At 42.5% G+C, this 13,545-nt stretch overlaps 1 protein-coding gene across 1 annotated transcript in view; it reads left to right on the forward strand.

The window, feature by feature from the left end:
- The window catches only part of LOC148871041 (AP-2 complex subunit alpha-1-like), a 150,505-nt gene that overhangs the window by 135,540 nt on the left and 1,420 nt on the right, over window positions 1–13,545 (forward strand). The gene's annotated exons all lie outside the window — the stretch shown is intronic.

The following is a 13,545-nucleotide window of genomic DNA, read 5'->3' on the forward strand; positions in this document are numbered from 1 at the left end:
TGAGAGTTGTGAGTTTGCCAAACATTGTAGAACCTCTTATTCTTTAAGTAATAAAAGGAGTAATTCCTCTTTTGATATTGTGCATACTGATGTTTGGGGGCCATATCATATCTCTTCTATGGGTGGGTTCAGATATTTTCTACTGTTTGTTGATGACCATACCCGGTTTTCTTGGGTCCATCTTATGCGTTCTCGGGATGAGGTTCCTGCTCTGACCCAAAACTTCCATCAGATGGTTCTCACTCAGTTTGGGACCAAAATCAAAGTCCTTAGATCTAATAATGCAAAGGAATACTTTGCTCAGCCATTGACCTCCTACCTTCTTAGCCATGGAGTTATTCACCAGAGCACTTGCCCTTATACACCACAGCAGAACGGCGTTGCCGAAAGGAAGAATAGTCATATCTTGGAGGTGGCTAGAAGCATTATGTTTACCTCCAATGTACCTATTCGCTTTTGGGGCGATGCTATCCTCACGACAGTTTATCTCATTAATCGAGTTCCTTCCCGGGTCCTTGATATGAGAACCCCCTTTTCCCTTCTATACCCAGACGAGGAGTTGTTCATTGTTCCCCTTAAATCCTTTGGTTGTACCTATTTCGTTCAGCTTCTCGGGCCTCATCATTCCAAATTTGAACCTAAGGCCTCCAAATGCATTTTCCTTGGTTATGCACAAACTCAAAAGGGTTATTGCTGCTATGATCTGGTTTCAGGGAAACGGTTTGTCTCCATGGATGTCACCTTCTTTGAGGAGACACCCTATTATCCTAGGGTTTCTCCTCAGGGGGAGAGCAGTGAGAGTGGGGCTGTTTTGAGTTTCTTTCTTCAGGGGGAGAACAGTGAGAGTGGAAGTGGGCCTGGTAGAAGTGGGGTTGTTCCTTTACCTATTCCACTAGGTAATGAAGGTTGTAGTGGTGAGGGTGGTCAAAGGGAGCCAGAGTTGAGAGTCTATCACAGGCGATGCAGGCAGGTTGATCCTAGTCTTCGGCAGTCCCGGCCAGCTCCAGTTCCTTCTGCGCCTCCAGATCCAGAGCCTACTAAGATACCTCTCACTGTTGCCACTTCCCCTCCTATGAATGACCTTGATCTCCCTATTGCCATTCGCAAAGGGAAACGACATTGCACCACTTCTACAGCTCACAGCATTTCACAGTTCTTATCCTATGATCGTCTATCACCATCTTACCGGTCCTATCTCACTTCCATTGCCGATGTCCCTATTCCAAGAACAGTGCAAGAAGCCTTATCAGTTCCAGAATGGAAAGATGCAATGCAAGTCGAAATGGATGCCCTATTGAAGAATAATACTTGGGCACTGGTTGACCCACCAAAAGGAAAGAAACCGGTGGGATGCAGATGGGTGCACTGTGAAGCATAATGCTGATGGCTCTATTGAAAGGTACAAAGCCCGGATGGTTGCAAAGAGGTTCACTCAAACTTATGGTATAGACTACTTGGAGACCTTTGCCCCAGTAGCCAAGATGACCACCATTCGAGTTTTGTTATCCCTTGCAGCAAATGATTCTTGGCCCCTGTTTCAGACGGATGTTAAAAATGCCTTTTTGAATGGAGACTTACAAGAAGAGGTTTACATGCAGTTGCCTCCTGGATTCTATGATATAGAGACAGGTAAGAAGGTTTGCCGACTGAACAAGGCATTGTATGGTTTGAAGCAGTCACCTAGAGCCTGGTTTGATAGGTTCAGATTAGCCCTTGGAAGGTTTGGTTATGTACAGGCCCATTCAGATCATACACTATTCATCAAGAGGGTGGAGTCCTCTCTGACACTACTAGCAGTCTATGTTGATGATATTGTAGTGATATGAAATGACAGTCATGAGATTGAGTCCCTCAAACAGCTCCTTCATCAAGAGTTTGAGGTGAAAGATCTTGGTGAACTACGGTACTTTTTGGGTATTGAGGCTAGATCCAAGCAGGGGATTTTTTTCTCTCAGAGAAAATATGTTCTAGATCTGTTGGCGGAAACTAGAAAGTTGGGTGTTAAGCCGGCCGATACACCCATCGAACAAAATCACAAGATTAGTGCATAGGGTGGGGAGCCTCTTGAAGACAAAGTTATGTTCCAACGGTTGGTTGGAAAGCTTCTATATCTCTGCCTCACTCGGCCGGATATCAGCTATGCAGTTAGTGTTGTTAGCCAGTACATGAACTCCCCTAGAACCTCTCATCTTCTTGCGGCAGAGAGAATATTAGCATACTTGAAGAGATGCCCGGGTAGAGGTATATTGCTCAAGAACAATAATCACATGAGGGTGGAAGTCTATATAGATGCCGATTGGGTTGGAAATGTTGATGACAGAAGGTCTACCTCTAGATATTGTGCCCTGGTGGGAGGTAACCTTGTCTCTTGGAGGAGTAAGAAGCAGAGTGTTGTTTCTCGCTCCAGTGCTGAAGCGGAATACAGGTCAATGGCTAATGGAGTGGCTGAAATCTTATGGCTGAGGTCACTACTTGAAGAGTTGGGTATTGATTATGAAAAGCCCTTAATGTTGTATTGTGATAATCAGGCAGCTATTAATATAGCCCACAACCCAGTGCAGCATGACAGAACTAAACATATCGAAGTTGATCGACATTTTGTGCGAGAAAGGGTCACATCACAAGAAGTGTGTCTTCCGTACATCACATCTAATATGCAGCTCGCGGATATCCTCACCAAGGCTGTACCAAGGAAGAAGTTAGAGATAGACCTATCCAAGTTGGGCATGATAGATATCCACTCCCAACTTGAGGGGGAGTGTAGAGAACACTGATGTGGGCCCCACTGCAGTGGTCCCCACTGTGTTCGTAGGACAGCGGTGTAGTTATTTGTTTCAGTTATAGTAGTATCAGTTTGAGTCAGTTTGTTAATTCAGTTGTTACTTATTTCAGTTTTTATTTACTTTATTTATTATGTAAGTACCAAGGGCAGATGTGTCCTTTCCATTATGTACTAAACATAACCTATAAATATTAAGAGAGTGGCAGCGGCAGATCTGTTAGAATCTGTCCCTCCTTTCAACAACTTGTGTTCTCTTGCTTCTCTTCTATTCTCTCTCCTTTCTCTCACTTTCTCTTCTGTTTTGCAAACCTAAAACCTTTTAGGATTCAAGACTGATTACAATCTTGATCTTCTACTGCATGCATGTATTGATTCACAAGTCTTTGGTATCTCCCAAGGTCCTTCACTAGTTCACCTTCTGATGCACTGATTCTATGGTTCTGATCAATGGGGGTGCTAGCTGCCTTTGTTCCAAGTTTCCCTATCTCTTGGAGAAGGTCCAAGACATACTTCGTTTGAGAGATAAAAATTCCATGTTTCGATCTTGCAACTTCGATGCCTATGAAGTATCTTAGTTCTCTAAGATCCTTAATCTCAAATTCCTTATGTTGGTTCCTCTTCAGACTATCAATCTCACTCAAATCATTCCCAATGACAACAATGTCATCCACATAAACAATTAGGATTGACACCAAAGATCCCCTGCGCTTCACAAACAAGGTGTGATCAGATTGAGTTTGAGTGTAGCCAAAAACAATCAAGGCCTTTTTGAATCTGTCAAACCATGCTCTGGGAGATTGTTTCAAGCCATATAGTGATTTCTTCAGCTTGCATACCTTTCCCTTTTCAGCATTATCATAAAAACCAGCTGGAAGATCCATATACCCCTCTTCTTGCAAATCCCTATTTAGGAAAGCATTATTTACATCCAGTCGAAACAAGGGCCAAGAGTATGAGGCAACAAGAGAAGGGAGTATCCGAACAGAGGTCATCTTTGCAACTAGTGCAAATGTCTCTAGATAATCAATGCCATAGGTATGTGTGTACCCTTTTGCAACAAGTCTTGTCTTGTACCTTTCTATACTTCCATCTGCCTTATACTTTACTGTGTAAACCCATTTGTATTCAACTGTCTCCTTGCCTTCTGGTAGGTCCACAATCTCCCATTTCTGATTCTTAATCAAAGCCTCCATCTCTTCCTGCATAGTTGTCTTCCACTCAGGTTTGGAGAGAGCCTCACTAACACCCTTGGGTATAGACACTGAATCAAGAGAAGAGAGAAAAGCACGGTAGGAAGGAGAAAGTCCACTATAGGATAAGTACTTATGAGATACAATGAGCAGTGCACTTTTTCTTCCCTTTCCTAAGAGCAATAAGGAGATCAAGGTTATCTGTAACAGTGCCAGTAGGATCAATGGGAACTGAAATAGTGGGATCAAGAGGAATACCTGAATCCGTATCAGCCGAATCTGGAGTCTCCAAGGGATCGACAGGAACTGGTGTGAGTTCTATTGTAGTAGAATCAACCGCCTTATGGAGTCTCCGCCGTGAGTAATGTTGTGAAATGGAACGCAAAGGAGGTGGCAAGGTGGGTGACATCGGGTGGTGGTCAAGCATAGGAGTAGACACAGGAACTGGAACTGGGAGAGGGATAGACTGCTGACTTACTTCCCGAAAACACTCCCCTTGAGAAGGATCCTTTGAGAAGAAGTACGTAGATTCAAAAAAGGTAGCATCCATAGTAACATACCGGTTCCCAGAGACTGGATCATAGCAGTGGTGCCCTTTCTGATTCTCTACATATCCAAGGAAAACACATTTCTTTGTCTTGGGGTCAAGCTTCGAACGGTAAGGGCCAAGAATATGTGCAAAGCAGACGCATCCAAACACCCTTAGAGGAATATGAAACATCTCCCCCTGAGGAAAAAGAAGGTTGAATGGGGTCCTGAATCCGAGTACACGAGAGGGCACTCTGTTAATCAGATATACTGCCGTGAGAACTGCATCACCCCAAAAATGAACCGGAACTGTGGTTGTGATTATCATGCTTCTTTCCGTCTCAACGATGTGTCTGTTCTTCCTCTCTGCAACACCATTCTGCTATGGACTATAGGGGCAACTGCTCTGATGGACAACACCATACTCCAATAGATATGAGGCAAGATGTCTCTCAAAATATTCCCTAGCATTGTCAGATCTGAACATCTTTATTCTTGTCCCAAACTGTGTTAGTACCATCTGGTGGAATTGATTCACCAAGTATGGTACTTCATCGCGTGATTTCATCAGATAAATCTAGGAATATCAAGAGAAATCATCCACAAACAAGAGAAAATAGCGATAATCGCCCATAGAGGGAACATGATAAGGGCCCCACACATCCGAATGAATTACATCAAAGGGAGAAGAACATCTTTTATTTACTAGGTTTAAAAGGGTGTCTACAATGCTTTCCAAGTTCAGAGCCCTCACACTTCAAACTTGACAGATTCACAGACTCAAACAGCTTTGGAAACAAACAACTCAAAGAAGAAAAGGTAAATGACCCAGACGATTGTGCCAAAGCATAATCTGACCCACAAATTTTGACTCACTATCTCTGCAAACATGATGGCTTTGGTGAAGAGGGAGAGCATCCAGGAGGTAGATTCCATTCACTTCCCGACCACTCCCAATCATCATCTTTGAATCTAGATCTTGCAAAGTACAGCGTCCAGGAGAAAAAATTATTGAGCAGTTCAGATTCTTAGTTAGACTACCAACATATAACAAATTAGTGCTCAATCTAGGAACATGGAGAACAGAAGGTAAGCAAATAGAATCATTGATCTTGATAGATCCCTTCCCAGCAATAGGAACATGGGGTCCATCAGCTGTGGAGACCCTATCTCTGCCAGAACAAAGCTGATAAGAAGAGAAAATAGTGGAGCAATGGGTCATATGCTCTGAGGCTCCAAAGTCTATAATCCAAGGAGATCTCTCCTTACCTGAAGCAGAAACATAGTTTGTAGTATGTGGGCAAAGGAGGTAGAGTGGGCTCCACCTGTGCTACCTGTACCTTGTTGTATCCCTCTAATTCAGAAGTAACCCAAACCTCTCAAGCTCGGCCCTTACTGCAGCAGCTGCAACGGACTCCAAAGCAGTTGTAGTAGGGGGGGCCGGAGTATCGCCGGTAACTGCCATGTGCGCATTTCCTTTCTTATTCTTCAATCTGTTCGGCACAAGATGTGGGTGAAGCTTCCAACAAGTGTCTCTTGTATGCTTAGGCTTCTTACAGTAGTCACAGACCAAGTCCCTTTTGTCTTCCTTTTTGTTTTCATTGCCATTCTGTTTAGATTTCACAGCACTTACCATATAATTTTCCTGCACCCACCGGGAGTTGCCAGTTTCGGGTTTCACTTCTTCACCAGTAATATACCCCAATTTTCCACGAGCCCCAATGGCCATCTTTGCAGATTGGGACCATTCCAAGTAGTTTGTACCATCCAACCTAACTGTAGTAATGGTCCCAGCTCCGAAGGGGTCTCCAGCACCTCCTCCCACTGGTCTCATTTCATTCTCGGGGTTATATTCAACTCTATGTCCCTCCATGTGTCTCAAAAGAGGTACAAAAAGCAACCAAAAAATGCAGCAAAAACAAATAGAATACCTTCTGGAACCAACGACACTCCTTTGGTGTCCTGGACTTTCTTCCCACGAAAGATAAAAAAGCAACCGCCCTCTCTAGAAGCCTCCAAACCACATAGAACTTGAATCGCCCCTTACAAAAAACCCAGAGGAACCCTAAAAAATTAGGGTGCCACTACCTAGGTCAAAATTGAAGAGTCCAACAAAATCAAGTCTCCAGTTTTTCCTAATTCTGATGAGAAAACCTAGACCAGCTACAGGGCATACAGATCCATTAAGAAAATCCAAAAACTGGGCTTACCTGAGAGCTTCAATCAGCCTCTTAAATCTCCATGCAGTCGGCCGATCTAGGGCTGCAAGAGTGAATCTCTTCAAGAACCTTCAACCTGCTCTGATACCAAGTAGAAAGCTTTATGTGCTGATTCGGCCAAGCTTCTTGTGAAAGGAAGAGGAGAAAGTTGGGGGTTTCAGCAATAGATAGAGGAAAGGGAAGAAAAGGAGAAGAAGGTCGACTAGGATAGTGATGCATAACCCTAGCCGCCAGCCCCTCATTCTATTTATAATTAACTTAAATATGGGATATTACAAATATGCCCCTAGTAGGGCGGCAACTCAACTAGGTACTTACAATTCTTTTAAAAATAAAAGACTAATGAGCCCAAGGCCCAACAACTTCTTAATTTAAAAGAAAACAAACTAAACATAAATCGGCCCAATATAAATCAGCCCATTCAACAATAGGAAAGTGGGTAAACTGAGGAAAGCATTATATGGTCTTAAGCAATCTCCTTGGGCTTGGTTTGAGAAGCTTTGTGGGGCCATGAAGAAAGTGGGGTACACTCAAAGTGGGGCAGATCATACCTTGTTCATAAGGAAACAAAATAGCAAACTCACAGCACTCATTGTCTATGTGGATGATATGGTGATTACCGGGGATGATTTGGAAGAGATAAAAAGATTAAAGGAGTTCTTGGCTTCTGAGTTTGAGATCAAAGAATTGGGTAATCTGAGATACTTCATTGGGATTGAAGTTGCTAGGTCAAAGGAGGGCATCTAACGGAAGTATGTCCTTGACCTCCTAGAATAGACAGGTATGATGGGGTGTAGGCCAGCAAATACTTCAATAGAACAGAACCATGGTCTACAGGAATCAGTAGGAGAGGACTACCTTGATAAAGAGAGATACCAAAAGCTGGTAGGGAAGTTGATATATCTGTCTCTCACTCGACCAGATATTGCTTATGTTGTACATGTTGTCAGCCAGTTCATGCACACTCTCCAAAGACCCTCATATGAGAGCAGTGGAAAGGATTCTTAGGTACTTGAAGACTTGCCCAGGAAAAGGAATTCTGTTCAGAAAATACAATAAAATTGAAATTGAAGCGTATACTGATGCAAATTGGGCCGGTTCTATTGGGGACAGGAATTCAACTTCTGGGTATTGCATGTTTGTTGGAGGGAATCTAGTTACATGGCAGAGTAAAAAGCAGAATGTGGTTGCTAGATCAAGTGCAGAGGCTGAATATCGAGCTATGGCTCATGGTGTTGCTGAACTTCTGTGGCTTAGGACCCTTCTTAGTGAGCTTGGGATAAAGATCGAGTGTCCTCTCAGGTTGTACTGTGACAACAAGGCTGCCATCAACAGTGCAACATGATAGGACGAAACATATTGAGATTGACGGACACTTCGTTAGAGAAAGAATAGTCTCAGGGGAACTCTGCATTCCTTATACTCCTTCTGAGATGCAGATTGCAGACGTGCTAACAAAAGGGCTAGCTTCAACGAAACTCTTGGACTTACTTGGCAAGCTAAACATGACTGACATCCATGCTTAGCTTGAGGGGGAGTGTTGGTTCGGCTGATTTAATGTATATGTTAGTCATTGCTGGGTCTTAAGTCATTAGTTATTGGGCCTAAACTTGTTTAATGTTTTATTTGTCTAGGTGTCCCATCACTAATCAGGGGCATTCTAGTCCATTCATGTAACACTATGTGATAAACATATATATAAGATAGTAGGGTTGGCTGAAAGGTTTAGAGCCGCCATTCTCAAACTTTCTCCTCTTCTTCTTTGGCTACTGTGTTCCAACAAACTGTTTGTAAAGTCTCCGCCATTGTTATTGAATATAACAGTTTCGACGTTTGAGGAAGAGGATTTTGGAGTTTCAATTGAAGATTCGGTGGTGTTTGTCATGGATGGCATTTGATGTTGCTGTCGGGAATGAGATAAAGGCTAGGATGGCTGAGGAATACTACCGGAATAAGCAGTGTAGAATGCTGTTGGAAAAGCAGTAGATAGAGAACTGACCTAGGACGGCTGTGGGAAGAACAGGAGGCGTCTAGGGTTGCTCTGATACCATGTGAATAATTAGGTTTCAATGACCTGTTTTTTCTATTCCAGCAGAACATGTCTTTATATACAATTGGAGTCCTAAACATTAGGACTTGTTCCCTATTTTAGAAGAAAATATGTTGCCTAATCTATTCTAAATAAGGAAACAATTATATAGCTAATTACACCTGATTTGTAGCCTAATTTATAGCTAATTTACAGCAAAGAATCCCAACAATTAGTGTATACTTCATGTTCTTGGACACAACCAAGGAAATTTGGGGTCATGCAAAGAAGCTTTATTCAGGACAGGATAACACCACCAGGGTATATCAACTCTATCAAGAGTATTTTAGTCTACAACAAAGTAACCAAAGTCTTGAAGAGTATTATGCTAGTCTGAGAAATTTGAGGAATGAATTGAGTGTGTATCACCCCCTTACATCTGATGTTAAAATTCAGTAACAACAAAGAGAGCAGCTTGATGTAACCAGATTTCTGGTGGGACTGAAGCCTGAATATGAATTGGTGAGGGCTTAGATACTAGGTAGGTCTGTCGTCCCCTCTCTCGAGGAGGTGTTTGCCCGTCTCCGGAGGATTTCTGTTGGCCCCCCAGAGAACCCCACCATATCTGATAGGACTGCCCTTGCGGTGGCTAGAGGGGGCAGTCGTGGTGGTGGTTGTGTTGGAGGTCGAGATTCAGGGGGAGCTCGTGGTAGAGGACGTAATCATGGTCCGAAAAAGTGTATGCATTGTGGTATGGATGGGCACACTATTAATTTTCGCTATGATCTAAATGGCCCACTGTCATCCTGGGCAAATCATGCAGTGGCAAGTGGTGATATGGAACAAGGGAGTCAACAGACCGGCCAAACACCTTCACCTATAGATGCCTCCGGACAAGAGATGATGAGTATTTTACATACTGAATATGAGCGGTTGATCCAAGCTACTTTTCAGTCGAGTACAGCTACGCTTTCCCACTCAGGTATGGCTTGTCTGGCATCAAAACCCTCCCACGGGATCATTGATTCTGGAGCTTCCGATCACATGATTGGGACTCCAGGTGTTTTCTCTTCACTTTCTTCATCCTCTACAATCCACACTGTCGCCCTTGCTAATGGTTCCACTTCTTCCATAAGTGGTATTGGTGATATTAAAACCGGTTCATTATCTTTGTCTTCAGTTCTGTATGTACCCAAATTTCCTTTTAATCTTATATCTGTTAGTAAATTGACAAAGTCTCTTAATAGCTCTATCACCTTTTACCCTTCATCTTGTGTATTTCAAGATCTCAATATGGGGATGAAGATTGGTGGAGGGCATGAAGCTAGTGGATTGTATTACTTGATGGTGGTGGTGGTGGTGGTTCTTCAACAGCTCTTCAGTCATCTCTCACCCCTCTCCAGTGGCATTGCAGACTTGGGCACCCGTCTCTTAAAGCACTTAAGCAACTTATTCCAGCATTGAGTCGTCTTTTTGCTTTGGATTGTGAGTCGTGTCAGTATGGGAAACATCATTGGGTTTCCTTCAGTTCTAGAGTCAATTATCGTATGTCGAGTCCTTTTTCTTTGGTCCATTCGGACATTTGGGGTCCAAATAAAATAGTATCACACAATGGATACAAGTACTTTGTTATTTTTGTTGATGATTATCCAAAGATGACATGGTTTTATCTTATGAAAGAAAGAAGTGAATTATTTTCTATTTTCCAAAAGTTTCATGCTGAAATCTGCACTCAATTTGGTATTCACATTAAGATCCTACGTTCAGATAATGGCCAAGAATATTTTTATACACCCTTTCAACAACATTTAGAACATGGTATTATTCATCAAACCTCTTGCTCTTACACCCCCCAACAAAATGGGGTAGCTGAACGGAAAAATCGCCATCTCTTAGAAACCGTTTAGTCTTTGTTGCACCATATGAATGTACCCAAACATTTCTGGAGTGATGTTGTGCTTACATCTTGCTTTCTTATTAACAAAATGCCTATGTCCATCCTTGATGGTCAGTCTCCCTTCTCTGTTCTATTTCCTACGTTGTCTCATTTTCCTCTTACTCCTTGGGTTTTTGGGTGTGTGTGCTTTATTCATAATCTTGGTCCCAAACTAGACAAATTAGATGCACGATCTATAGAGTGTGTCTTTCTTGGCTATTCTAGGACCCAGAAAGGGTACAAGTGTTACAATCCCAGTTCTCAGCGTTGTTTTGTGTGTCCAGATGTTATCTCCTTTGAGTCGGTTACATTCTTTTTTTGGCCAGATGTCTCTTCCTCTTCTTCTTTCCTTCCGCTTTTAGTTCCTATTGCGGACCTTATTCCTCTTGTTCCAACTGCGCCTAAGTCTTCACCTCCGGTGCCACTTCCTCTTACACGGCCACCTATCCATCAAGTGTATACGCATCGACATGCACTGGCCCCTCCAGCTTCTTCACCGTTGACGGATCCAGAAGTGACTTCCGCAGCACCATCACCCCCTATTTCTGACCTTGACCTTCCCATTGCCCTACGGAAAGGTAACGTAGCTGTACCCTTCATCCTATCTCCAATTATGTTTTTGTTTCTCACCTATCTCCTCATTGACAATTTGTTTCATTGTTATCTTCTGTTTCTGTTCCTAAGGATGTCCAGGAAGCCCTTATCTCTCCAGGGTGGCGTCAGGCGGTGGAAGAAGAACTCTTCGCTCTAGCTCAATCATATGTGGGATCTCACCACTCTTCCCTCTAGTAAGCATATTGTAGGATGTAAGTGGGTATATACGATCAAGTATTTTCCTGATGGTAGTGTTGAGAGATTGAAAGTTCGGTTGGTTGCCAAGGGTTATTCACAGTTATATGGTATTGATTATACAAAGGCCTTCTCTCCTATTGCCAAGATTGGTTCTTTTCGTGTTTTGATCTCCCTAGCTGCTATACATTATTGGCCCTTGTTTCAACTTGATATTAAGAATGTTTTTTTGCATGGTGATCTTTTTGAAGAGGTGTATATGGAGCAACCATCCAGGTTTGTTGCTCAGGGGCAGGATGGTAAGGTGTGTAGGCTCAAGAAAGCTATTTATGGACTTAAACAGTCCCCTTGTGCTTGATTTGGCAGATTCAATGAAGTCGTAAAGAAGTTTGGCATGAAACGGTGTTAGGTTGACCATTCAATATTCATCTGACTCTGATGCGGGGAAGATTTTGTTAGTGGTTTATGTTGATGATATTGTTATTATTGGCAGTGACAGGCCCGGGATTGACAAGTTGAAAACATTTTTGCATGATCATTTTCAAACAAAAGACCTTGGCAAATTGAAATACTTCTTAGGGATAGAAGTGGCAAGGTCCAAGTATGGTATTAATTTGTGCCAGACGAAATATGTTCTTGATCTATTGGAGGAGACAAGCTTATTGGGTGCCAAACCAGCGGAAACACCTATGGAATTGAATGTCAAGTTGAGCAGTGATACAGGTGAGGAGTTTGAAGATCCAGGAAGGTACAGAAGGTTGGTGGGCAAGCTAAACTATCTAACTATCACTCAGCTAGATATCTCATTTGCAGTGAGTGTGGTGAGTCAATTTATGCAAAATCCTCGGGTTCCACATTAGGACACGGTCCTAAGGATTGTAAGGCATTTGAAGGGAGCTCCTGGTCATGGCTTGCTATATAAGAGTGATGGAGATATTGAAATAGAGGGATATACAGATGTTGATTGGGCTGGATCTATATCTAACAGAAGGCCTACTATAGGTTATTGTACTTTCCTTGGGGGTAACTTGGTGACATGGAAGAGCAAGAAGCAAACCGTGGTGGCAAGTAGTGCAGAAGCTGGATACAAAGCCATGGCACATACAACTTGTGAACTAGTGTGGCTGAGAAATCTCCTACAGGAGATGGGGTACTCGATTACCACTCCGATGAAGCTATATTGTGACAACCAAGCTGCAGTTTGCATCTCCTCTAACGTCAGTTTTTCATGAGAGAACAAAACACATAGAGATTGATTGTCACTTTGTGAGAGAAATGGTTCTTAGTGGAATGATAAGTACAGTGTATGTTAATACAGGGAGTCAATGGGCAGACTTGTTCACCAAAGGGTTGAGTCGGGCAAGAGTGGATTACATATGTAACAAGCTGGGACTATATGATATATACTCTCCAGCTTGAGGGGGAGGGTTAGTGTCGACTAATAAGGGTAGAATAGTCATTTGAGTTTTATTAATATGGTGATGTGTCTTTTAGTTAGTGCCGATGTGTCCCAACTTAAATAGGGGCATAAAAGACATTTGCTATTTATTTTAGTAAACTATATATCCTGGCTGACCTAAGAGAGAATTTGAACTATTCTCTTCTCTTGGGTTCGAACAGGTTTCTTCTTTGATTTGTCCTTCTCTTCTTCTCTCCCTCTCTCTCTTACTTCTCTTTTACATCAAGTTCAGATCCGGAACTGACGAATATAAATAATCACAGATAGTAATCTGTGATATCTAAAAGATTTTTTCTGCCACCAGTAATTAATTATTAGAGGGCTCTCTGTAGACTGGTATCTTGCATTTTGCAACTTAATAAACATTTTAGTTGTATGGGCTTTTGTTCCAGACTTTGACTTGCTTCATGAGTGGTTGAAGCTCCATTACTCTCCAATTATGATCTGACGGTATGGGGTTGCTGTGTATAATGAGCATAACTCATACTGGCATGTGCTATCTCACCTTCTAAAATCAGAGCATATGGGTGGTGAGATATGCCCATGATCACATTACCATCTTTTCAGGATTGAATAGTAATGGAGGCCTGTTTGGGGATCAAATTGGTTAGTG

This window comes from Nelumbo lutea, chromosome 2, assembly GCF_056320005.1.
Source record: "Nelumbo lutea isolate HS-2025 chromosome 2, American lotus-T2T, whole genome shotgun sequence".
NCBI classification, from domain to species: domain Eukaryota; kingdom Viridiplantae; phylum Streptophyta; class Magnoliopsida; order Proteales; family Nelumbonaceae; genus Nelumbo; species Nelumbo lutea.